At 45.8% G+C, this 27,141-nt stretch overlaps 1 protein-coding gene across 1 annotated transcript in view; it reads left to right on the top strand.

Annotated features, from left to right (window-relative positions):
- The first annotated feature begins 282 nt into the window (after positions 1 to 282).
- The window catches only part of LOC141176154 (uncharacterized), a 241,428-nt gene continuing 214,569 nt past the window's right edge, over positions 283 to 27,141 (top strand). Inside the window, exon 1 of the mRNA XM_073660152.1 lies at positions 283 to 361. The gene's annotated coding sequence lies outside the window, so the exon portion shown is untranslated. The remainder of the gene's footprint in view (positions 362 to 27,141) is intronic.

Here is a 27,141-nt window from a genome sequence, read left to right on the forward strand (position 1 = left end):
CATATGCCGCCATATAGTAGACGTCCGGTAACTGGTGATAATCACCTCATGTGTCATCTATTTGTCTCCAAGCAGGAAAATCCCACGTTTACATTCACACATAAAACTGTAGAAAAGGCGGCGCGGGGTAATTGTGCCCGTAGTGAGGGGCAAATAATGCCAGAAATGTCACTGACTGTGGAGACGTCTCCATGTAGCGTCTTCACTCCGGATATCACTGTACAGGAGCCGCACAGTTCACACTGTGCATTCACTGAGGCCCCTGATCATGTGACCCCTGACTCCTCCCCTCCTGTGACCTCATCACAGCTCCTGTGCGCACAGAGCAGCCATATATGTGGTGGCGGCTCTGCAGGTGGAGGTATGTGGAGACCCCCATTACTGGGCGCAGGAGGCATTAACCCCTTCAGCACGGAGACTCTTTTGGGGTCTCTTTGTGGTGTGAACAGTGAGGTAACAGCTGTGGACAGAATGCAGCTTAGCTGGTTCCCGTCCACATTAGATCCATTCAGACGACTGCAGGATGAAGGACAGAAGCCCAGAGAAGTCCTCACACAACGCCATTATTCATCTCCTAGTTCCAGCACAATAATGTAGATAGTAGTGATAACCGTCCACACATAGAGGACGATCCAGGACCTCAAATAACATAAAACTTTTATTCCTTCATTTTATAACCTTATGTCACAATAATGATGGGACGTCATCAGAACATTGGAGGAAAGAATCCAGAGAGGATTAAGGTGGAGGTGACGCGTTTCGGAGTGATACTTCTTACCCAGAACCGAAGGTAAGAATGAAACCCGAGCAGGATATAAATGTCTCCGGAGCAGCCGCTCCTGTGCACAGGATGAATGGCGGCATTAATAGATGTAATAGATGTGAGACAAAGAAAGACAATGATGAAACACAATCATCTTACAGTCATCACAATATGGCCCCTTCACCGGTCTGGTAATGTAAGATCAGATCCTCCTTCTCTTTATACCCTCCGGTGCGATGGATTTGGCCTCAGTGTCCAGGAAGCTTCACGGTTCAGCAATGCCCCTCCGCCATCTCCCCTCCACCTGAACGATTTACCCTTTCACTGCCACAAAACTGAAAGTTCTTTCAGTCACCATTGTGCTCTCTTAGGAAATGTGTGGAAACATTGGAGGGGTTAATGGCCGCGGGATTAGTGGGGTCTCCTATGTGCCACATTTGTGAAACCCCAGAGGTGTAAGCCAGGTTCTCGTTATGTGTTTCTCTTGTGATTAAACCAGGAGACAGGAGTTGTGAAAGGGTCGGGGCCGAGAACAAACAACCATCTCGTAAAACCATCAGATAACCATCTTGAGAGAAACGTATTCAGCTGCAGACTCCGAGGAAGAAACTGCTTGTTGTCTGTGGCCTAAAATATATAGGTTTTATTACTAGATGTAAAGAAGAAAGATACATACTGTAAAATAATAAATCTCCTCATATGTTTCCCTTATTATCTCCAGTAATTGTATTATTACACAGGATTTTTATGATGTTACATAGGCTCATCTTCTTCTCATTTAGGTCTCTACAATATCGGATCCTCTCATTGAAGATCTTCTATATAAGAGAATTTTACTGATTTACCCATCAAGGATGGATATTGACAGAGACAAGATGACGGAGAGGATATTACACCTCACCCTAGAGATCCTCTTCCGGCTTACTGGAGAGGTGAGAGATTCTGATGACGTCACATTACATCATTCTTATCTATGGGAATAACAGATGGACAGAACTGGAGAGGTGAGGACTCTGGAAATGTCTGGAGTGAGATTTATAGATGTGTCTCTCCATAACCAGGATTACACAGTAGTGAAGAAGACCTCTAGTGAGCGCTGTCAGGACTCTGTGTCTGAGGGATGGGGAAGACCCCTCAGCCCAATCACAGGGCCTCCACTTCACCCCCTAATACATGAGGACATCAATGACCAGAAGATACTAGAACTCACCTACAAGATGATTGAGCTGCTGACTGGAGAGGTGACAGTGCTGGGACATTATATAGTAAAACTATGAATGGATCGGGGGGATGACGGTATGATTGTATGTGTCAGGCTCCTATAAGGTGTCAGGATGTCGCCGTCTATTTCTCCATGGAGGAGTGGGGGTATTTAGAAGGACACAAAGATCTGTACAGGGACATCATGATGGAGGTTCCCCAGCCCCTCACATCACCAGGTAATAGACAGGACTAAATACACACGGCCTATAATTATCTGTATGTAAAGAACGAATTCAGTCCCTTATGTGTTTCCTCCAGATATATCCAGTAAGAGGACAACACCAGAGAGATGTCCCCGTCCTCTTCTTCCACAGGACTGTAAACAAGAAGATCCCAATGTTCCTCAGGATCATCAGGTAGATGGAGAGGTTTTATATGATCTCCCCTATGATGTGTAGACGGCTGTGAAGGTCTTGTGTTCAGTCTTTTTTTATCCACCAGTATTATATGTTTTATACTTGTGTAATGAGAACGGTGGAGATGGCAGGATTAGAGCTGATCATAGATGGGACTTCTCCATCTGTCTGTGACTTTTACAATATTTGTTTCAGGGTGAAGATCTGACCCATATTAATACTACAGAGACATATGTGAAGGGTGATGAGCGGTGTAAAGAGGAGATTCCTACATATGGCTACCCAGGTGAGTAGTAACCACTAAATGCGGTGACGTCACAGATTCTTCTCTGTCACCGGCTGTGGCTGCTTTATCGGTTGTGTAGTCCAGCTGTATCATAATCGTGTGATCACCATTTTGCCGCTAGATCAAAACATTCTCTTCCACCCAAAACAAAACTGTTCAAATGACATTGGGCATTGAAAGTCCTTTCTGTGCTGCTGAATGTGCTCGTATGGTCCCTACAAGACCAGGTCCTGTCTTTCTGGCCAAACTTTGCTTTTATAATCGACAACATTAAATGTGCAGTGAGGCCAAGTGTGAATTTCTGTATAATAACAACAGAGTTTCCCTTCATCCTGACATTTCAATTTATTTTAAAATTGAGTAACTTCAAATAGTATTGCTATAAATTACATAAAAACATTACACCTGTGCCATGATATATCTCTAAGCTAAATTTAGACGCCTCATCTCTGCACTATTATAAAAAGTTCTCTTTGAACGTCTAATATTTCTTCTTGACACTCATCTGATAGAAAATATTGTCACTTATGATAGTTTAGATTCCCAAGAGCCACCGAGCCCCATACTCCAATTACCCCAGAGAGGTTTCACCACTAGTTACTCATTTATTACTGATGGAGACTGTTGAGTTTGATCATTTCAGTAGATGTTATTGTCTATAGTCACAGTTTTTGACTACAGTGGTTAGTTCCCAAAATACTCTGATTTAACCCCTTCCCGCAGCCAGTTTTGTGTTCCTATCTGGGCCCATTTTTTAAATCTGACGTGTGTCACTTTATATGGTGATAACTTTGGAATTCTTCACAAAGGATAATAGGAAACAAATGGACCTTACAAATTATTTTCCACCTTCCACCAACAATACCCTATATACGGTTGTATCCTACTATCTGGGCACATGGCAGAGTCAAGAAGGGAAGGAGCACCATTTAGCTATTTGAATGCAGATCTTGCTGGAATAGTTTGCAGACACAATGTATTGGGGGCACTGTTCATGGTCACCTGGAAGCTGAAAAGATGGCTACCACAAACAGGCTTGGCGCTATCTACTCCGTTTTCTCCGTATCTGGACTTACACAGAGACCCCCAGGCTTGGGCCATGGTGGTACCTGCTATTCTGTGAGATGGGAAGAAGAATAGCCAGGTAGCTGGGCCAGAACCAGGAGAGCAGAGAAAATGCAAAATCAGAAGACACAAGAGTAGTCAGTAAACGGGCCGAGGTCACAACAGGAAACAAATACACAAGCCAGGAGCTGAGCACAGAGGACTGAACCACAGGAGGACAAGGCTGTATCTGGCAGCTTCCGGCAATATGCTTCCAGCTTCAGTAGGGTGCGGTGCTTTCCAAATTGCTGAAGCAGGGAGCAGATTACTCCAGCTGGACAGCACACACACCCATACTGCCAGACTGGATGGTACTACTGGTCCCAGCAACCCTAATCTTAGTGGCTGGACAGAGCCTGCGCCGCCCAGAGCTTCTGGTTCTGACGTCTCCTCCATCACCAGCGCCGCCTGCAGGATGAATAAGGCGGCTCCTGGTGACAGGAGCAGACATCACAGGAGCAGATCCCAGAGGAGATGGGACCAACCATTTGCAGAAGCCCTAATGTGACCAAAGGCAGAAAACCAGAGCAGTAGAAATCCCCATAAAGTGACTCCATTTTGGAAATTATAACTCTGAATGAATTAATCTTTAGAAGTAGGGAATATTTTGACTCTACAGGTACTTTTCAGTAATTAGCACTCAGTGGATATTAGAGAGTGAAAATTGTGCATTTGCCATTTTGTTACCAAACACATAGTGCCCAGCTTGTGCTCCAGGAGACACACTGTAAGTTAAGTCACTATAGTAATGCCAAATACATGGAGGCTAAATGTGGTTTGGGCGCACTGCAAGGCTCAGAAGTGAGGGGGAGATTTGACTTTGGGAGAGCGGATATTGCTGGATTGGTTTATGGAAGCCATGTTGCTCTTCAAGAGCCTTTGAGACACTAATAATTTGGAAACCTCCGTTTTTCCACTTACAGATTATGGACCTGAGTGGGGGCTTGTTCTTTTTGGGATGAGTGGAAGTTTTTATTGGTATTATTTTCCCCAACATAACAGGTTCATCCTATGAGGTTTTCTATTAGACTGTGAACCGTCATTGTCTTGCTGAATAATTCATATTTTTACAGAGAGTTTAAGTAGAAATGTTAAAAAATATAAAATTCAAGGATATTTTATTGAAAAATAATAATGGGTTTTATTCTTGGCAGATGACTGTATCAGGAGATCAGAGGGACAGCTGACATCTTCAATTTTTAAATCAGACGATCTTGAGATCCCACAGGATACAATTGAAGTGAATGTCATTACTCCAGATATCCCATCATCCCTTCACAGCAAAGATCTATCATCTGATCCTTTGAAACAGGTCCCGTCTTCTGATTCATTACCGACTACTAAGGAAAATCATAGTCACAAAATAAGCATTAAAAAAAACTGCTCCTAACTAGTGTTGAGCGATACCTTCCGATATCGGGAAATATCGGATCGGATTGGATCGGACCGATACCGAAAAAGTATCGGATATCGCCGATTCCGATACCGGAAACCAATGCAAGTTAATGGGACATAAATATCGGAATTAAAATAAACCCTTTCTTTCCTTGTAGGTTATTTCTACATGAAGGAAAACAACTAAGAATAATGTAGAATGTATTGGGGGAGGTGGGGGAGACAATAAAGGCATAGAGGTTTAGCCCAGTCAAATGGAATAGCAGGAATTACTATTTTTTTATTATGTTCTGAGTTACGGAAATATTGACTATGTTAAGTATTTTTATATTTTGTCAGATATTTATGTTTCACTACTTCCATGCTATTCACCTTCTTTTTTACTTCTCCCACACTTTCTCCTTCATCATCCTCAGCATCTTTTTCATCCACTTCTTCTTCACCTTCTTCTTCTTCACCTTCTTCGTATTATTCTTTTTTTTACATTCTTCATATTCTACTTCTTCATCTTCTTCATATTCTTCTTCTTCATCATATTCTTATTTGTGACAGGCATTCCTGTAGTTGTTATCTATAAAAGGTTGGACATTACACCTTTCGTTCTGCCCGTCACAAAAGATTTACAACAGGATTTGTCCGCGTTCAGTTTGGCCTGCAGCAGCAGGTCTTTTCCAGGGGCACCACGAGGAGGAACGGACTCACCCCCATACACTGCTTAGTCATCTTCTGCTTATAATTTAGATATTATCTTTTGCTCTGATTTTTAGTCTTATGCTTAATGTTCTTCCGCTTTTTGTTCTGCAGCTTCTTGTATTTCTGCTTCTTGGTTTTCTGTCTCTTGTTCTTCTGTATCTTGGTGCTTGTCTTCTCTTCTTTGTCTTCTTGGTCAACTTCTTCAGGGTCATCTTCTTGGTCTTCTTCGGGGTGGTCTTCAGGGTCGTCGTCTTCGGGGGTCCTCGTCTTCGGGGTCCTCGTCTTCTTCGGGTTGGTCTTCTGGGTCCTCGTCTTCGGGGTCCTCGTCTTCTTCGGGGTGGTCTTCAGGGTCCTCGTCTTCTTCGGGGTGGTCTTCAGGGTCCTCGTCTTCTTCGGGGTGGTCTTCAGGGTCCTCGTCTTCAGGGTCATTGTCTTCGGGGTCCTCGTCTTCTTAGGGTTGGTCTTCAGGGTCCTCGTCTTCAGGGTCCTCGTCAGGGAGATCCAGAGTGATTACCAAGAACCATTTCAAAAAGCTTGAACTTGGAAATGTAGCAGAAGGTACAAGAAAGCTGAGGAACTACCGAGGACCAGCTGACGGTACTGGAACCCGGATGGGTAGCAGAAGGTACAAGAGCCAATGGAACTACCGAGGACCAGCTGATGTTACTGGAACTCGGTTACTAAGCAGGAGGTACCTGTGCCAGAAAGCACTACCAAGGACCAGCAGACGTTGGTGGAACTTGGATACCGAGAAGGAGGCACCTAATCCAAAGGCACTGCCGAGAACCAGCTGACGGTACTGGAACCCGGATGGGTAGCAGAAGGTACCCATGTAAAAAAAAGTTCAAGGCCGCGAGCCGGCCGCAGTTACCAAAACCCACAGTCCTACAGGGGGTGCTTGTCCTATTGGCACTATGGAACCAGCCTTCATTGCCAGATCCCGCAGCCCACATAGGAGTCACCTAAACTGCAGGCACCATAGAGTCGGCTAACCCGACCGCAACACGACAGGACAACGCATTGGAGGCAAAGTGACGTTGACACTACCCGGAAACAGCTGGCGTGCTGGAACCAGGCTGGGCAGGAGGGAGTACCCGTGCCAAAGACACTACCGAGAACCAGCTGACGGTACTGGAACCCGGATGGGTAGCAGAAGATACAAGAGCAAATGGAACTACCGAGGACCAGCTGACGGTACTGGAACCCGGATGGGTAGCAGAAGGTACAAGAGCCAATGGAACTACCGAGGACCAGCTGATGTTACTGGAACTCGGTTACTAAGCAGGAGGTACCTGTGCCAGAAAGCACTACCAAGGACCAGCAGACGTTGGTGGAACTTGGATACCGAGAAGGAGGCACCTAATCCAAAGGCACTGCCGAGAACCAGCTGACGGTACTGGAACCCGGATGGGTAGCAGAAGGTACCCATGTAAAAAAAAGTTCAAGGCCGCGAGCCGGCCGCAGTTACCAAAACCCACAGTCCTACAGGGGGTGCTTGTCCTATTGGCACTATGGAACCAGCCTTCATTGCCAGATCCCGCAGCCCACATAGGAGTCACCTAAACTGCAGGCACCATAGAGTCGGCTAACCCGACCGCAACACGACAGGACAACGCATTGGAGGCAAAGTGACGTTGACACTACCCGGAAACAGCTGGCGTGCTGGAACCAGGCTGGGCAGGAGGGAGTACCCGTGCCAAAGACACTACCGAGAACCAGCTGACGGTACTGGAACCCGGATGGGTAGCAGAAGATACAAGAGCAAATGGAACTACCGAGGACCAGCTGACGGTACTGGAACCCGGATGGGTAGCAGAAGGTACAAGAGCCAATGGAACTACCGAGGACCAGCTGATGTTACTGGAACTCGGTTACTAAGCAGGAGGTACCTGTGCCAGAAAGCACTACCAAGGACCAGCAGACGTTGGTGGAACTTTGATACCGAGAAGGAGGCACCTAATCCAAAGGCACTGCCGAGAACCAGCTGACGGTACTGGAACCCGGATGGGTAGCAGAAGGTACCCATGTAATAAAAAGTTCAAGGCCGCGAGCCGGCCGCAGTTACCAAAACCCACAGTCCTACAGGGGGTGCTTGTCCTATTGGCACTATGGAACCAGCCTTCATTGCCAGATCCCGCAGCCCACATAGGAGTCACCTAAACTGCAGGCACCATAGAGTCGGCTAACCCGACCGCAACACGACAGGACAACGCATTGGAGGCAAAGTGACGTTGACACTACCCGGAAACAGCTGGCGTGCTGGAACCAGGCTGGGCAGGAGGGAGTACCCGTGCCAAAGACACTGCCGAGAACCAGCTGACGGTACTGGAACCCGGATGGGTAGCAGAAGATACAAGAGCAAATGGAACTACCGAGGACCAGCTGACGGTACTGGAACCCGGATGGGTAGCAGAAGGTACAAGAGCCAATGGAACTACCGAGGACCAGCTGATGTTACTGGAACTCGGTTACTAAGCAGGAGGTACCTGTGCCAGAAAGCACTACCAAGGACCAGCAGACGTTGGTGGAACTTGGATACCGAGAAGGAGGCACCTAATCCAAAGGCACTGCCGAGAACCAGCTGACGGTACTGGAACCCGGATGGGTAGCAGAAGGTACCCATGTAAAAAAAAGTTCAAGGCCGCGAGCCGACCGCAGTTACCAATACCTACAGTCCTACAGGGGGTGCTTGTCCTATTGGCACTATGGAACCAGCCTTCATTGCCAGATCCCACAGCCCACATAGGAGTCACCTAAACTGCAGGCACCATAGAGTCGGCTAACCCGACCGCAACATGACAGGACAACGCATTGGAGGCAAAGTGACGTTGACACTACCCGGAAACAGCTGGCGTGCTGGAACCAGGCTGGGCAGGAGGGAGTACCCGTGCCAAAGACACTGCCGAGAACCAGCTGAAGGTACTGGAACCTGGATGGGTAGCAGAAGATACAAGAGCAAATGGAACTACCGAGGACCAGCTGACGGTACTGGAACCCGGATGGGTAGCAGAAGGTACCCATGTAAAAAAAAGTTCAAGGCCGCGAGCCGGCCGCAGTTACCAAAACCCACAGTCCTACAGGGGGTGCTTGTCCTATTGGCACTATGGAACCAGCCTTCATTGCCAGATCCCGCAGCCCACATAGGAGTCACCTAAACTGCAGGCACCATAGAGTCGGCTAACCCGACCGCAACACGACAGGACAACGCATTGGAGGCAAAGTGACGTTGACACTACCCGGAAACAGCTGGCGTGCTGGAACCAGGCTGGGCAGGAGGGAGTACCCGTGCCAAAGACACTGCCGAGAACCAGCTGACGGTACTGGAACCCGGATGGGTAGCAGAAGATACAAGAGCAAATGGAACTACCGAGGACCAGCTGACGGTACTGGAACCCGGATGGGTAGCAGAAGGTACAAGAGCCAATGGAACTGCCGAGAACCAGCTGGCGGTGCTGGAGCCCAGGGTAAATACTAAAAACAGAGGAGCCAGAGGTGTATTTGGAGGAGGTTTTAAATCCGTAGTACAGTGGATGTGGACAAAGCAGGAGAATTTGCCGGACACACAGCTGGGGATCAGCTGACGTTACCGAACCCCAATAACACCGCAGCAAGTATTGACTGTGCAGACGGCACTTCCGAGCGCCAACTGGCGGTGCTGGAGCCCAGGGATAAGAATGAAAACAGAGGAGCCAGAGGTGTAATTGGAGCAACTTTAAAATGTGTAGTACAGTGGATGTGGACAAAGCAGGAGAAATTGCCGTCCGTACAGCAGGGGAACAGCTGACGTTACTGAACCCCAATAACACGGCAGCAAGTGTTGACTGTGCAGACAGCACTTCCGAGCGCCAACTGGCGGTGCTGGAGCCCAGGGATAAGAATAAAAATAGAGAGGAGCCAGAGGTGTAATTGGAGCAAGTTTTAAATAAGTAGCACAGTGAATATGGACAGAGCAGGAGAAATTGCCGTGAACACAGCAGGGGAACAGCTGACGTTACCGAACCCCAATAACACGGCAGCAAGTGTTGACTGTGCAGACAGCACTTCCGAGCGCCAACTGGCGGTGCTGGAGCCCAGGGATAAGAATAAAAATAGAGAGGAGCCAGAGGTGTAATTGGAGCAAGTTTTAAATAAGTAGCACAGTGAATATGGACAGAGCAGGAGAAATTGCCGTGAACACAGCAGGGGAACAGCTGACGTTACCGAACCCCAATAACACCGCAGCAAGTGTTGACTGTGCAGACGGCACTTCCGAGCGCCAACTGGCGGTGTTGGAGCCCAGGGATAAGAATGAAAACAGAGGAGCCAGAGGTGTAATTGGAGCAACTTTAAAATGTGTAGTACAGTGGATGTGGACAAAGCAGGAGAAATTGCCGTCCGCACAGCAGGGGAACAGCTGACGTTACTGAACCCCAATAACACGGCAGCAAGTGTTGACTGTGCAGATGGCACTTCCGTGCGCCAACTGGCGGTGTTGGAGCTCAGGGATAATACTGAAAACAGAGGAGCCAGAGGTGTAATTGGAGCAACTTTAAAATCTGTAGTAGTGAGAATGTGGACAGAGCAGGAGAAATTGCCGTCCGCACAGCAGGGGAACAGCTGACGTTACTGAACCCCAATAACATGGTAGCAAGTGTTGACTGTGCAGACGGCACTTCCGAGCGCCAACTGGCGGTGTTGGAGCTCAGGGATAATACTGAAAACAGAGGAGCCAGAGGTGTATTTGGAGGAGGTTTTAAATCAGTAGTACAGTGGATGTGGACAGAGCAGGAGAAATTGCCGTCCGCACAGCAGGGGAACAGCTGACGTTACTGAACCCCAATAACACGGCAGCAAGTGTTGACTGTGCAGACGGCACTTCCGAGCGCCAACTGGCGGTGTTGGAGCTCAGGGATAATACTGAAAACAGAGGAGCCAGAGGTGTAATTGGAGCAACTTTAAAATCTGTAGTAGTGAGAATGTGGACAGAGCAGGAGAAATTGCCATCCGCACAGCAGGGGAACAGCTGACGTTACTGAACCCCAATAACATGGTAGCAAGTGTTGACTGTGCAGACGGCACTTCCGAGCGCCAACTGGTGGTGTTGGAGCTCAGGGATAATACTGAAAACAGAGGAGCCAGAGGTGTATTTGGAGGAGGTTTTAAATCAGTAGTACAGTGGATGTGGACAGAGCAGGAGAAATTGCCGTCCGCACAGCAGGGGAACAGCTGACGTTACTGAACCCCAATAACACGGCAGCAAGTGTTGACTGTGCAGACGGCACTTCCGAGCGCCAACTGGCGGTGTTGGAGCTCAGGGATAATACTGAAAACAGAGGAGCCAGAGGTGTAATTGGAGCAACTTTAAAATCTGTAGTAGTGAGAATGTGGACAGAGCAGGAGAAATTGCCATCCGCACAGCAGGGGAACAGCTGACGTTACTGAACCCCAATAACATGGTAGCAAGTGTTGACTGTGCAGACGGCACTTCCGAGCGCCAACTGGCGGTGTTGGAGCTCAGGGATAATACTGAAAACAGAGGAGCCAGAGGTGTATTTGGAGGAGGTTTTAAATCAGTAGTACAGTGGATGTGGACAGAGCAGGAGAAATTGCCGTCCGCACAGCAGGGGAACAGCTGACGTTACTGAACCCCAATAACACGGCAGCAAGTGTTGACTGTGCAGACGGCACTTCCGAGCGCCAACTGGCGGTGTTGGAGCTCAGGGATTACAGTTCAGGTGGTAGAAACATGAACAGAACAGGAGACCTGGATACTGTTGCCAACCAATTATTTATTCTGGAAGAGGACTGGCAAATTCATGAGAGATCCAGGCCTTGTTCATTTTGAGAAAAGTAAGCCGGTCAACGTTATCGGAGGATAGTCGCATGCGACGGTCTGTTAGTACACCACCTGCGGCACTAAAGACGCGTTCCGATAATACACTAGCAGCAGGGCAAGCTAGCACCTCCAGTGCATACTGACTAAGCTCTGGCCATGTATCCAGCTTACAGACCCAAAACTTGAAGGGAGAAGAGCCGTCTGGGAGTACACTAAGAGGGCAAGACATGTAGTCTGTCACCATCTGACGGAAACGTTGCCTCCTGCTGACTGGAGCCGTCTGTGATGGTGTAGACATTTGTGGCGGCAGGGACACAAAACTTTGCCACATTTCGGCCATACTGGTCTTGCCTTGTGCTGAGGCGCTGCTTCTGCTCCCTCTTTGTGCAGAGCTTCCTCCACTGCCTCGACGCACTGAGCTGCTTTGTAAAGCACTAGCAGCACTGCTCTCGGTTGGAATGGAGAACATGATGGAATGCACCAGTGCGTCTTGGTACTCCCGCATTTTACGCTCCCGGTTCAACGGTGTTATGAGGCTTTGTAAGTTGTCCCGGTAGCGAGGATCTAGGAGGGTGGACACCCAATAATCAGCCGTGTTGAGAATGTGGGCGATGCGGCGGTCGTTTCTCAGGCACTGCAGCATGAAATCAACCATGTGCTGCAGACTGCCAACTGGCCAAGAAACGCTGTCCCCTGCTTGAGGCGTGATCTCTGCCTGCTCTGCATCACCCCACCCTCGCTCTAGATACTGACTACTAGAGCATTGTGTACCTCCCTCCTCTGGACAGATGTCTTCCTCATCCATTGACTCCTCCTCATCCTCCTCACAAAGTGTCCCCTGCCTAGGCCTTTGTGAGGAACCACGTTGCGCAGACTGTAGAGAAGCAGATGGCATTTGTGACTCCTCATCCTCCACCTCTTCCAAAACCTCGTCCCTTAGTGCTTGCAGTGTTTTTTCAAGCAGGCAGATAAGGGGGATAGTCATGCTGACTAGTGCATCATCTGCACTCGCCATCCGCGTGGAATAATCGAAGGCACGCAAAACGTGGCAAATGTCCTTCATAGAGGCCCACTCAGTGGTGGTGAAGTGTGAACGGCGCGCACTGCGACTTGTTTGCGCCTGCTGCAGCTGGTACTCCATTACTGCTGCCTGCTGCTCACACAACCTCTCCAACATATGTAACGTTGAATTCCACCTGGTGGGTAGGTCACATATGATGCGATGTTCCGGAAGACATAATCGGCGCTGCAGAGCTGCAATGCGTGATCTTGCATTGCTGGAACGCCGCAAGTGAGCGCACTCTATGCGGACCTTGTGAAGCAGTGCATCAAGATCCGGATAGTCCCTCAAAAAACTCTGCACGACCAAGTTGAGCACATGTGCCAGACATGGGATGTGAGTGAGGTTGCCTAGGCCCAGAGCTGCCACCAGATTTCGGCCATTGTCACACACTACCATGCCTGGCTGGAGATTCGCTGGCACAAACCACACGTCACTCTGCTGCTTGATGGCATTCCAGAGCTCCTGCGCTGTGTGGCTTCGATTCCCCAAAGAAATTAATTTTAATACGGCCTGTTGACGTTTGGCCACGGCTGTGCTCATATCGGTCATCATAACAGGTAACCGTTCACGGGTCGATGTGGAGGTAGACCGTGACGGCTCCTGCAGCGCTGATTCAGAGGAACTGGAGTATGAGGAGGAGTCAATGTGTACAGACTGGATTCCTGCAATCCTTGGAGTTGGCAGAACACGTACAGCGCCACTCTCAAGATCTGTACCCGGCTCCACAACATTTACCCAATGGGCAGTGAGGGAAAGGTATCGTCCCTGTCCATGCTTACTGGTCCACGCATCAGTGGTCAAGTGGACCTTGCTACTGACGGCGTTTTGTAGCGCATGTTTAATTTTTCCCTCCACATGATGTTGCAGGGCAGGGACGGCTTGCCTGCTGAAATAAAAGCGGCTGGGCACGTTGTATTGTGGGACTGCCAATGCCATAAAGTTACGGAATGTGTCAGTCTCCACCAGCCTGAATGATAGCATTTCAAGGGCCAGTAGTTTAGCAATGCCAGCATTCAGAGCCTGTGCTCGGGGGTGGTTTGCCGAGTATGGGCGCCTTTTCTCCCATGCCTGTGCTAACGATGGCTGTAGACTGGCCTGGGAGTGTGAGGATGACTGGGAAAGTGGTGCTGTGGGTGGAATTACACTGTGTCTCTGTACAACAGTGCCAGAGATTCTTCCATGGCGATCCTGTGAGGAAGCCGAACCAGCTGTGTGTGAGCTGGAGGAAGAGGCTACAACACGAGCTGAAGAGGTGGTAGGTGGCGCTGTAGGTTGGCCTAGGTCTTCAGTGTGTTTGTGTAACTCCACCACGTGCTTGGTCCGCACATGTTTCCACATATTTGTGGTATTGAGGTTGCTGACACTTTTCCCTCTTTTCACCTTCTGATTACACAGCTTGCATTTGACAAAGCAAATGTCATCTGCAACTGTGTCAAAAAAGGACCAGGCACTGCAAGTCTTGGGAGCGCCCGCTTTGGATTTTGGAAGAGCCATGCTCCTAATGGGTGCCGAAGTGGAGGCTACAGGCAACCAAGTCTGCCCCCTCCCTCTCCCTCCTTTTTGGGCCGTTCGGGGAATCTCTTCCTCAGAGCTGCTCCCACCACCTTCCTGTCCCTCACGCCATGATGGGTCAAGGACCTCATCATCTACACCACCCTCTTCAAACAACTGCTTCTCCTGGGTAGTCTCGACAGCACAGTACGCACCAGAAAGTGGCACCTGAGTCTCATCATCAGATGCGTACTGAGGTGTGCTGCTGACCATAGGCACTGGCCCACCCGCCTCTTCAGATTCAGAGAGACAAAACGGTTGCGCATCACTGCATACTACCTCTTCTTCAAATTCTCGAATTCTGCTTGGCTGGCCCCCTCTTTCCAAGCCAAGAGATTCAGAGAACAGAAGTAGAGATGGCTCCTGTCCAGGGCTCTCTGACTGCCTGGGCAATTTGGCAGGTGGTGAAGAGACAGATGGGTGCTCTTCAGTGCTCAGGACCTGAGAGGATCTGGAACTAATTGAAGTCGATGCGTTAGCTGCCATCCATCCGACAACGGCTTCAATTTGGTCCTCGCGCAGCAGTGGGGTACGGCTAGCTCCTACAAAGCTGCGCATAAAGGACTGTTCCCTGGTAAAACTGGGGGATGCTGAGTCACTGGTGCCCGCAGCAGGCACAGAATCCCCACGTCCTCTCCCTGCAGGCACAGAATCCTCACGTCCTCTCCTTGCAGAAACTCCACGCCCACGCCCACGACCACATGCCTTACTCCCTGCCTTCTTCATCTTGGTAGACTGATAAAGATAGGCAGAAAAGTACTAAGGGCTTAGTGTGCTTATTCCTGAACAGCTGCTAACAGGTATAAGAAACACTAATTTTATAAAGTGTGGACTAGACTTTAATATGAGCTAATGTGGCCTACACAACTGTAAAGTGGAGTGTTTGGTGAACTTTATTTAGGTTTTTTTTTGTCACAAAAAGACACTGGATGTGCCTAAAGATGTAATAACGATAGTATCACAAACTTTTTGTAGCTATTACAATGTAGGAAGGTAACCTACAATGCAATAGATGAGGCTGCAAAAAATAGGCTAATACTAATCTGGCTGGGGCTGCAGGGCCCAAGGCTGCAGAAAGGCTCCTCTATCTACTCCTATATAGTGTGTTTGGAATCAATTTAGCTGAATACGGATGGAACCACCACACTAATAGGAGATATCAGGAAAAATTATGAATTGGCAATAAAGGACAATGTATGAGGCAGTGACACACACTGAGTGCACTACAACCAGACGGGGTTGAAGCACACACTACAGGGTGAGCTGCACTCACACACCAGACCTTGCAGACAGCGGTGAACAGTACAGATGCAGAGCACTGTGCACTAGCGCTGCAAGACCAAAAAAATTTCTCTATCTACTCCTATATAGTGTGTTTGGAACCAATTTAGCTGAATACGGATGGAACCACCACACTAATAGGAGATATCAGGAAAAATTATGAATTGGCAAAAAAGGACAATGTATGAGGCAGTGACACACACTGAGTGCACTACAACCAGACGGGGTTGAAGCACACACTACAGGGTGAGCTGCACTCACACACCAGACCTTGCAGACAGCGGTGAACAGTACAGATGCAGAGCACTGTGCACTAGCGCTGCAAGACGGAAAAAAATTTCTCTATCTACTCCTATATAGTGTGTTTGGAACCAATTTAGCTGAATACAGATGGAACCACCACACTAATAGGAGATATCAGGAAAAATTATGAATTGGCAAAAAACGACAATGTATGAGGCAGTGACACACACTGAGTGCACTACAACCAGACTTGGCTGAAGCACACACTACAGGGTGAGCTGCACTCACACACAGAGACCTTGCAGACAGCGGTGAACAGCACAGGGAACTGTGCACTAGCACTGCAAGGCACAGTGATTTAGAAAGTAGCTTGGGTAAAGCAGTATAGAGCAAATAGGTAGCTAAAACTGTCCCTCAGAACAACAGCGTCCTATCCCTAACTGAATTCACAGCAGAGTGAGCTCAAAATGGCGGCGGTGGCTTTTATAGTGCATCATGACATCATTTCAGCAGCCAATCACAGCCATGCCATTAGTTAAGATGCCTACATGCCTAACAGGATGTGCCCACACTTCTTAGGATCCTCATTGGCTGAATAAAATGAAAATGTCTCATTGCATTATGGGAACTTCCGATTCCGGTATACGATATTGCAAAAGTATCGGAATTAAGTATCGGAATTCCGATACCGCGAATATCGGCCGATACCCGATATTTCAGTATCGGAATGCTCAACACTACTCCTAACACAAAGAAGACATTTTTACGTTCAGAATGTAGTAATAGGTTTCCCCACGAAAAGTCTTTTCCTATACATCAAAAAATTCATACGACAGAGAACAGATTTTCTTGTTCCAAGTGTGGGAAATATTTTAGCAGGAAATCAAATCTTGTTATTCACCAGAGAACTCACACAGGGGAGAAGCATTTCTCATGTTCAGAATGTGGGAAATGTTTTAGCCAGAAATGGAGTCTTAATAGCCATCAGAGAACCCACACAGGGGAGAAGCCTTTTTCATGTTCAGAAAGTGGGAAATGTTTTGTGAAGAAATCATCTCTTCTTAGTCACCAAAGAATTCACACAGGGTAGAAGCTTTTTTTATATTCTTAATGTGGGAAATGTTTTCCTTGAAAATAAACTCTTAATAAACTTTAGAGAAGTCACACAGGGGAGAAGCCTTTTCCATGTCCAGAATGTTGGAAATGTTTTAACTGAAAATTGTACACTCTTAAAGGGGTTGTTCACTACTAGGACAACCCTTGTAATTCCTCATGTTTGGCCTAGTTAAAATAAAAACACTTAGCTACCATTCCAGCTCCGTTCCAGCGGTGCCGGGACTCACATTCCCGGGGTTGTTATATCACATGAGCCCTGCACCCAGTCAATGCTGACTTCACTGTCCCAACCTTCGGACATATTGAACATCAACAGGAAGCCAGGGCTGCAGCTGCTCTCAGATTTCCTCATGATGTTCGATTTTTCTGAAGGTGGATACAGTGATTCCAGCAGTTACTGGGCTCACACGACGTAACAACCTCACATGAGCCCCGGGAACGCATGTGCCGACACCGCTGGAATGGTGCCGGCATCGGAGGTTTGATACAAATCTTACAGACTGTTTGATAAAGAAAATATAACATATAATAAAACATCACATTTACAGGATTTAAAAAAACACCCCCAACCCTCCCCTCCAGACACCCCCCTTTTCATCCCTTACCCATCTGATTTTGCATAAGACTATCGTCCCTCCTTGACGTAGAAATACCAAATGTATCATGAATTGCACAACATTCTATCCATCCTATTATGTTGCTATTATAGAACTAGCATATCAAATATTATGTCTCTGACCAACTCATCCAACGCCACACTTGAGCATTTAACCCAATCCCCCCACTGTTTCCCAAATTTAGCTGTGGCCCATTTTTTATAGAGACACGTTTTTCCATTAGAATAGTACTGTTTAAAGCTCCCACTACTTCTTCTATTAAGGGAGCATTGCTTGCCAACCAATGCCTACATACAGTCTTTCTAGTATGATATAGAATCTTGGCTATTGGCAATTGTATTGGAGGCGAATCCCTAACCCCTGCCACATACCCAGCACACATACCTTGGGAGCTAGAGGAATAGGAGTATTAAAAACCTCTGAGATCAGTTTACCAATATCTCCCCACAGCCCAGCTACATGATACAGCATCAGAACATAAAGACTAAATCTGCCCCTTCCTCCCCTCCATGGACACCGATCATCTGCCCTAATGCCCATTCTAAACAGTGTTCTAGTAGTTCTATAGGCTCTGTGTATAAGATATAATTGAGATCTTCTTTGGGTCCAATTTATAGATAATTTTCCTTGTGACTCCAGGCTTTCCTCCCACTCCTCCTGAGTGACTAATCTCACATCCCTCTCCCATTTAGGTTTAATTGTAGCCAGAAGATCTCCCACAATCTTTAATAGCAGGGAATTATACATCAGAGAGATAAGACCTCTCATGTTCTTTGCATTTATTACTGAGTCCAGTATCCCATTAAGAAAAATGGTCAAATCTGAGATAGACTCCTGAGCTCTGACAGCGTGCCGCAATTGTAAATATCTGAAAAATTCAGAGTTATCCCAATTAAAAGTTTGCTTTAAATATTCGGATGAGCAAAAGTGCCCTGCCACGTATAATTGGTGTAGATATTTCAATCCCTTACTTTTCCATGTCCCAAAGCCCTCCGACCTTTTGTAATTCCTTCAAATAGGGGTTGGTCCACATAGAAGTATATTTCGAGTACACATCCATTCTCAACCATTTCTTGCAGGGCCACCAAATTTTATGCATAAGAGTTAGAGGTGGAAAACATCTTAAATCGGCCTTGAACTTTTTAATCTCTAGGATATCTACAAAATTGTAACAAATGCAGTAGCATAGCTACTGGGGGGGAGAGGGTGCGTCGCTGGTTCCATGCTCAGACAGGCCCACCCGGAGAAACTGCTACTCTAAACTATCACTGTGTGCAGTGCGCCGATCTGGTTAAACTGCAGTGGAGCAGGAACACATGATCTCTCTGCACTTCCGCTTCACATTCTGTAGACTGCAGGTCGATTTAACGATTAATCCTGTGGTCTACAGAAAAGTAGGGAGATACACAGACAAAGCGGATTCTACATGCCCCAGCATGATGATATCACCCTATTGGTCCTCTCATGCCTTGGTCCTGTCTGCTGGCGGACTTTCGGGAACCATGGTTGAGTATAAGATGTTTCTTTTTATTTTAATAGAGCTCAAGGGGGGACTACTGGGGGCCATCCACACAGTGTGAGGTGACTACTGGAGCCATCATACATTGTGGGGGAAGACTGAGCTCCATCCATACGGTGTAAGGGACTACTGGGGGCCATCCATGCAGTGTGTGGAAAGACTGGGGGCCATCCATAGTGTATGGGGACTAATGAACTACAGGGAGCTATCCATACAGTGAGGGGGACTACTTGGGGCCATCCACACAGTGTAGGGGGAAACTGGGGGCTGTCCATACAGTGTGGAGGGAATACTGGGGACCATTTACATTGTGGGGGAACTACTGGGGGCCATCATACAGTGTGGGGGACTATTGGGGACCATCATACAGTGTGGGGGACTACTGGGGGGCCATTTACAGTGTGTAGGGACTACTGGGGGCTATCATACAGTGTGGAAGAACTACTATGGGACCCATCTTACTGTGTATAGGGAGCTGTGGGCCCAACATGTTGTGTATGTGAGAGCTGTGGGGGCCATGATGCTGTATAGAGGGGAAATATAGATGGGGGAACTTGGGACATTATTACATTTTAAGTGGTCACCTAAGATGCATAATTGTTATAGGGGCACTCCGGCTATTGTGTCAAATGTGCCAACTGGAGGCATTATTATTTTCTAGGGGAAAAATGTGTGCACTGTTTTCGGGAGCACAGTTTTACCATCTAAGGGCACAAAGAAGGCGTTTTACTTTGTAAGGGGCACATTGGTGGGCATTACTATGTGGGCACTAAGAGGATCAGGAATAGGGATACAGCAGCGGTTCAGCGGTTCATTGGGGTGACAGCGGGTTGAGGACTTTGTTCAGGTTGGGAACAGATGGGGACGGTGCTGGAGGTGTGAGAAGTCAAATGTTTCTTTGTTGTAATCTCTGCAGTCATTGCTGGAGAAGTCGTGATATCAGCCCGGACCAGATGGAAAAGACGGGAAAAATGAACGACTCCATCAGTAAGAAAACGTCAGCTGTGCGTTAATTTAATATAACATATCTACAGTTGAAACCAGAAGTTTACATACACTATATAAAAAGATACATCTGCATGTTTTTCTCAATATCTGAAATTAAATCAGAATAAACCTTTCCCGTTTCAGGTCAATTAGGATTACCATAATTTTCAATATTTGCCAAATGCCAGAATAATGAGAGAGAGAGAATTTTTAAGGCATTTTTATTACTTACTGCAAAGTCAAAAGTTTACATTAGTATTTGGTACCATTGCCCTTAAACTGAATGACTTGGGTCAAACGTTTGGGATATCCTTCCACAAGCTTCTCACAATAGTTGGTCGGAATTTGCTCCCATTCCTCCGGACAAAACTGGTGTAACTGATCCAGGTTTGTAGGTCGCCTTGCTCTCACCTGCCTTTTCAGCTTTGCCCATAACTTTTCAAAAGGATTAAGATCAGGGCTATTGTGATGGCCACTCCAAAACATTGATTTTGTTACCCTTAAGCCACTTTGTTACCATTTTGGCAGTATGCTTTGGGTCATTGTCCATGTGAAAGACCCATCTCCGCCCAAACTTTAACTTCCTTGCTGATGTCTTGAGATATTGTTTCAGTATTGCCACATAATCTTTTTTTCTCATGATGTCATTGTGACAACACAGCTTTTCTTCTTAATTATGCCAGACATACTTTCTGATGGCAAGAGCAATATACCTTTATTTTTATGTTGACTTTTTAACCTGTGATCTTCTGTGGTTGGTTAACAGCGACTATTGTTTGAATAATCCTGATTGTTGACACTTGAGATAAGATGTACTACAACTTATTGTCTGCAAATCTTGCAAGATAGGGTGAGCAATACTGTTTGATAATATGCTGATTACATATTATACCAGCTAAAGGGAGTTGTTGATTTGCTGAGCAATAGAGGACAAACTATGCAAGTTGATTAAATGCTCAAACATGAGCTCTTTCCACCTTCATCCCTGACCCTTGACTTGTGAATGATGGCTGCAAAGACAATTGTGATCTATAAAAAGGGGGTCTCTGTCTCTATTCGGTGAGCATGTCAGCTTAGGGGACTTCGGCCCCAGCTGGAGGAATACAGATCGGCTCCCTTGACCATTGCTGAACCCTCAGAGACATCTTAAAGAATCCAGGTTGGGACAAACAGGTCACCTGGCCCCAGACCTCACTGCCCTCGGCTAGTTTCCTAAGCTTGTCATTACCTCCTCTCTTTTGGGGCCCGTAAAAAGCGGGGTGCCACTGGTGGGGGAAGTCAGTCCTGGAAGCCCCAAAATTTGGCTGTTCTATCCCAGATGGGCCAGTGGAAGGGTGAGGACTCTGTAATTTGCACCATCTTGGGTACTTGCTGGGACTGTTTTATGTGTTTATTGTCCTATTTTGTGGTTCAATAAAGTATTGCCACACTGTTTAACCCTCACCCTGTGTTGTCTGAGTAGTGTTACGCCCACGGAAAACCCGGGTCTTCACGGCGATCTATTTTGTGAAGTGCACCAGTCCCTCCTGCAGCAAAACAACCCCACAACATGATGCTGCCACTCCCGTGTTTCACAGTTAGGATGGTGTTTTTAGGCTTCCAAGCTTCTCCCTTTTTCCTCCAAACGTACCGATAGTCATTATGCCCAAAAAGTTAAATTTTAGTTTCATCAGATCACAGGACATGTTTCCAAAAATGATGGTCTATGTTCCAGTGTGCATTTGCAAACATTAATCTGGCTTTTTTATGTTTCTTTTGGAATAATGACTTCTTCCTGGCAGAGTGGCCTTTCAGCCCATGTTGATACACTACTCATTTCACTGTGGATATTGACACAATCTTAACAGCTTCCGCCATCATCTTCACAATGTCTTTTGCTTTTGTCCTTGTGTTGATATGCAAATATCAGAAAAAAGCATGTTCATATCTGGGACACAGAACCCGTCTCCTTCCTCAGCGGTATAATGGCTGGACATCCCCATCTTTTTTGTACTTACGTATAATTGTTTGTACAGATGAACGAGGCACCTTCAGGTATCTTGAAATTGTACCCAAGGATGAGCCAGACTTGTGCAAGTCCACAATTCTCTTCCTGATATCTTGGCTGATTTCTTTAGACTTTCCCATGATGCTACACAAAGAAGTAGTGTGTTTCAGGTGTGCATTTAACCCCTTTGCAACCCATGCCGTATTAGTACGCATGAGTTGCAATCCCCCCGTTCAGTGAGGGCTGCTGCACTGAGCCCTCACTGAATCGAGCACATGTCAGCTGATTCTTACAGCTGACATGTGCCCGCAACAGCCGCGGGTGGAATCGCGATCCTGTTAACTTGTTAACATGTTAAATGCCGCTGTCAATCTCCGAAAGTGGCATTTAACGCGCGCTTCCTGGAAGCACGTCCTAAGCCCCGCCCATCGGCGACCCCGTCACGTGATCGCGGGTCACCGATGGGTGGGCATGACAACCCAGGGTCTGCAGCAGACACCTGTGGTTGTCATGATCTGGTCGCTATGAGCGCCACCTAGTGGTCGGCGCTCATAGCACAGGACCTTTTCTGCTGCATGCAGGGGATCTGCTCGTCCCCTGTATGTAGCAGAGCCGATCAGACAACTGCTACTTCTAGTCTCCTATGGAGACTATTGAAGCAAGCAGAAAGTGAAAAAAAAAAGTTTTTAAAAATATAAAAACAATAAAAAAAATATAAAAGTTTAAATCACCCCCCTTTCGCCCCATTCAAAATAAAATATATATAAAAAAACCCTACATAGACATATTTGGTATCGCCGTGCTCAGAATCGCCCGATCTATCAATATAAAATAATAATTAATCCGATCGGTAAACGGTGTAACGAGAAAAAAATTATAAACGCCAGAATTACGTTTTTTGGTCGCAGCAAAATTGCAATAAAATGCAATAACGGGCGATCAAAACATCAGATCTACCCCAAAATGTTATCAATAAAAACATCAGCCCGGCGCGCAAAAAATAAGCCCTCACCCAGCCCCAGATCACGAAAAATGGAGACGCTACAGGTCTTGGAAAATGGCGTTTTTGTTTTTTTTTTACCAAATTTTGGAATTTTTTTTCACCACTTAAATATAAAAGAACCTGTACATGTTTGGTGTCTATGAACTCGTAATGTCCCAGAGAATAAGAATGGCAGGTCAGTTTTAGCATTCAGTGAATGTGGTAAAAAAAATAAATAAAAAACAACTGTGGTATTGCACTTTTTTTGCAATTTCACCGCACTTGGAATTTTTTTCCCGTTTTCCCGTACATGATATGGTAAAACTAGTAATGGAAAAGTACAACTCATCCCGCAAAAAATAAGCCCTCACATGGCCATATTGACCAAAAATTAAAAACGCTATGGCTCTGGGAACAAGGGGAGCAAAAAACGAAAAAGCAAAAATGGAAAAAGCTCTGGTCCTTAAGGGGTTAAAATCATCAATGGGTGTGTCTCTAATTAACTCAGATGTTGATAAAAAAAAAAAAAACTTCCAATCATATGGGCAGTCCAGAATTGTTTAAAGGCATAATGATCTTAGTGTATGTAAATTTTTGACTTTGCAGTAAGTAATAAAAATGCCTTAAAACATTCTCTCTCTCTCTCTCATTATTCTGGCATTTGGCAAATAGTAAAAATTATGGTAATCCTAATTGACCTAAAACGGGAAAGGTTTATTCTGATTTCATGTCAGATATTGAGTAAAACATGCAGATGTGTCTTTTTATATAGTGTATGTAAACTTTTGGTTTCAAATGTATATATCCAGGGGTGGGTTAAGGATAGCCAGGCCCCGGGTACGTTCAGACTGTGTGGACCCCCGACGGGTCACGTGACAGGTCATCATATACCTGAAACAGATTATTTCTGAAAAAAAATAGCTGCTGAGTGAAACTATAACCAAAAAAAAACATTAATATAAAATGTACCCACAGTTAAAGGATTGTTTAAGCCATAGGATTGAACAGACCAATTGTAATATGTAACAAGCCTCTTTCCAATTGTCACAAGCTTTTCATATCGATAGTGCAGCACAAACACAGATTACTGTAGAAAACATTTACAGCATCACATTTCCATTACAATAGAAACATCAGTCATATCAATAATAAAGTGTCAAATGTATAATGTAAAATAAATCTATATATATTTCATAAAGCTGCCAGGACCATAAACTGTAGAAAGTGTCCTCTCACTAAGCCTAAGCTCAAGCACACCAGATAGTTTGGGGTTTGTTACTTGTTACATTTTATAGGTTAATTTGACCTTCAACCAAGGGGACTTAGTAGAGATTTGTCTCTGGAAGCGTTACCCTTTTCCCCTGTATGATGCTGACCAATCATAAACTGGAGGCAACATGGAGGGAAAAAGAAAACACCCCCAGATTAGGTAAGACCTGACCTTTCCTGTGTAATAGAAGACTCGTGTTTGAAGCACTACTCAAGGACCTTCGTTTAGTTGCACCATTCCAGCACTGAAATAATAAAAAAAACAAAACACTAGACCGTAGCTTTAACCAGGTCACAAAACTCTCACTAGCGGTGATTACTGTGCAGGGGAGGAGAGCGGAGGTGTGTGATTCCAGGTACTGCTCCGCATCTATCCCAGGCTGTGTGGAGTAATGTCCTGGGACCTGGGGTAAACGCTGAGCGCTGTATGTGACACGTGCTGATCGGACACTGCAGCTCTCATCTCAGTCCTGTCCTGCTTCTGTGAGACTAGAGCTGTAGGGTGCGCTCAGCATTTATCCCAGGTACCGGGAAGTTATTCCCCAAAGCCTGGGACGGATGCAGAGCAGTATATGGAATCTCACATCTCAGCATAGTAATCACTGGAAGTGAGATTTTTTTTTTAACTAGTTAGACGTGTATTATATCAGATACAGAGAAATCCAGTTCTGATATTCTCTGGGGGTGTGCTCTTTATCCTCTGCCTGACACCTCTTGCATATTATTGGACAACGTCATACAGGGGAAAAGTAAACGCCCCCTTAGTTGAAGGGGAAATTGGCGTAAAGTTTACAAGTTGATATCTCTGCAATGGAGATGAGAAATAAAAGAAACCATGCATTATTCATATCTTCAGTCACTTGAATGTAAAGTAACTAGTTCCTCTTTAAAGGTAATCGTTTAATAATATGAACCTGGCCCAAACCACATATATAGGCATGCAGGTCCTTGAAACCTAAATCCAATGACAACTTTATATCTTTTATCTGTTGCTGCATACTCAAGAAATCAGTTTTGTAACTGTACTTGAAATATGATAACTAATGGGTGACTGGTCTGGTGGGCGTTGTTTTCCATAGACTAATTGTTCCACAGTCCCACTTATCATGTTATCATGCCGTGTGGGTTTGAGTGACATTATTTGCAAGAACGGTGCCACTAACAGCTCTTTGTAAATTTCAGCATCGCTGATAATGCACAGTAAGCCAGGTGTGCACCTTGGCTTCATGGGAACACTGAGCATGCCGGGTATGCAGCACGGACGCAGTACACAGCCAGCTGCGGAATTTGTAGAGAACAGTCTGTGAAGGCTGGCTGTGTCCTGTCATCATTGCCTGCAGTTAATACACTGTGCCCCGATAAAGTTGGGGTGCATACGCCTGGCTGACCGTGCAATGTCAAAGAGCCAGTGGTAACAATGCTCTTGTAACTAATGTGACTCATGCTCAAAGGGGGAATAATGTGATTAGTGGGACAATTAGTCTGGGGAAAACAAAGCCCCCACAACTGGTCCCCCACTACTTAGCAAATTGCAAGCCCTGTTATAAAACTGATTTTATGCATAGGCAGCAATTAATAAGCCCAAAAAAAGCCTTGTAAGAAGGGTATAAAGGGATCAATAAATAAGTGGTTACAGATTGGAGATCCTGACCAGTTCCCTTTAACCCCTTTACAACCCAAGGTGGTTTGCACGTTAATGACCAGGCCAACTTTTACAATTCTGACCACTGTCACTTTATGAGGTAATTACTCTAGAACGCTTCAACGGATCCCCCTGGTTCTGAGATTGTTTTTTTTCATGACATCTTGTACTTCATGATTGTGGTAAAATTTCTTCGATATCACTTGCGATTATTTGTGAAAAAAAACTGAAATTTGGTGAAAATTTTGAAAATTTTGTAATTTTGAAACTTTGAATTCTTATGCCCTTAAATCATTTCCCACATGTATACTTTACATTAGCACAGTTTTGGAACCAACATTTTTTTTATTAAGGAGCTATAAGGCTTAAAAGTTGACCAGCGATTTCTCATTTTTCCAACAAAATTTACAAAACCATTTTTTTAGGGGCCACATCACATTTGAAGTCACTTTGAGGGGTCTTTATGTTCAAAACCACATTCAAGAACTTTATTAACCCTTCAGGTGCTTCACAGCAATTTTTGGAATATGGAAGAAAAAAATTAACATTTAACTTTTCTCACAAAAATGTTACTTTAGACCCAATTTTTTTTATTTTTGCAAGGGTAACAGGAAGAAATGGACCCCAAAATTTGTTGTGAAATTTCCTCTGAGCAAGCAGATACCCCATATGTGTGGAAAAAACACAGTTTAGGCGCACGGCAGGGTTCGGAAGGGAAGGAGCGCCATTTGAATTTTTTAATGTAAAATTTGCTTGAATAATTAGCGGACGCCATGTTGCATTTTTTGGAGGCCCTGATTTGCCTAAACAGTGGAAACCCCCCATAAGTGAAACCATTTTGGAAACGAGACCCCTCAGGGAACTTAGCTAGATGTATGGTTAGCACCTTGAACCCCCAAGTGCTTCACAGAAGTTTATAACATTGAGCCGTAAAAATACAATTTTCACATTTTTCCCACAAAAATGTTTTTCAGCCCCCAATTTTACATTTTCATAAGGGTAACAGGAGAAAAATTGCACCATGCAGTTTGTTGTGCAATTTCTCCTGAGTAAGCAGATACCCCATATGTTGGGGAAAACCACTGTTTGGGCGCACGGCAGGGTTCGGAAGGGAAGGAGCGCCATTTGACTTTTTGAATGTAAAATTTGATTGAATAATTAGCGGATGCCATATTGCATTTGGAGAGCCCCTGATGTGCCTAAACAGTG

The sequence above is a fragment of the Phyllobates terribilis genome, unplaced genomic scaffold (genome assembly GCF_046119375.1).
Source record: "Phyllobates terribilis strain yellow unplaced genomic scaffold, ASM4611937v1 Scaffold_17__1_contigs__length_24005725, whole genome shotgun sequence".
NCBI lineage: Eukaryota > Metazoa > Chordata > Amphibia > Anura > Dendrobatidae > Phyllobates > Phyllobates terribilis.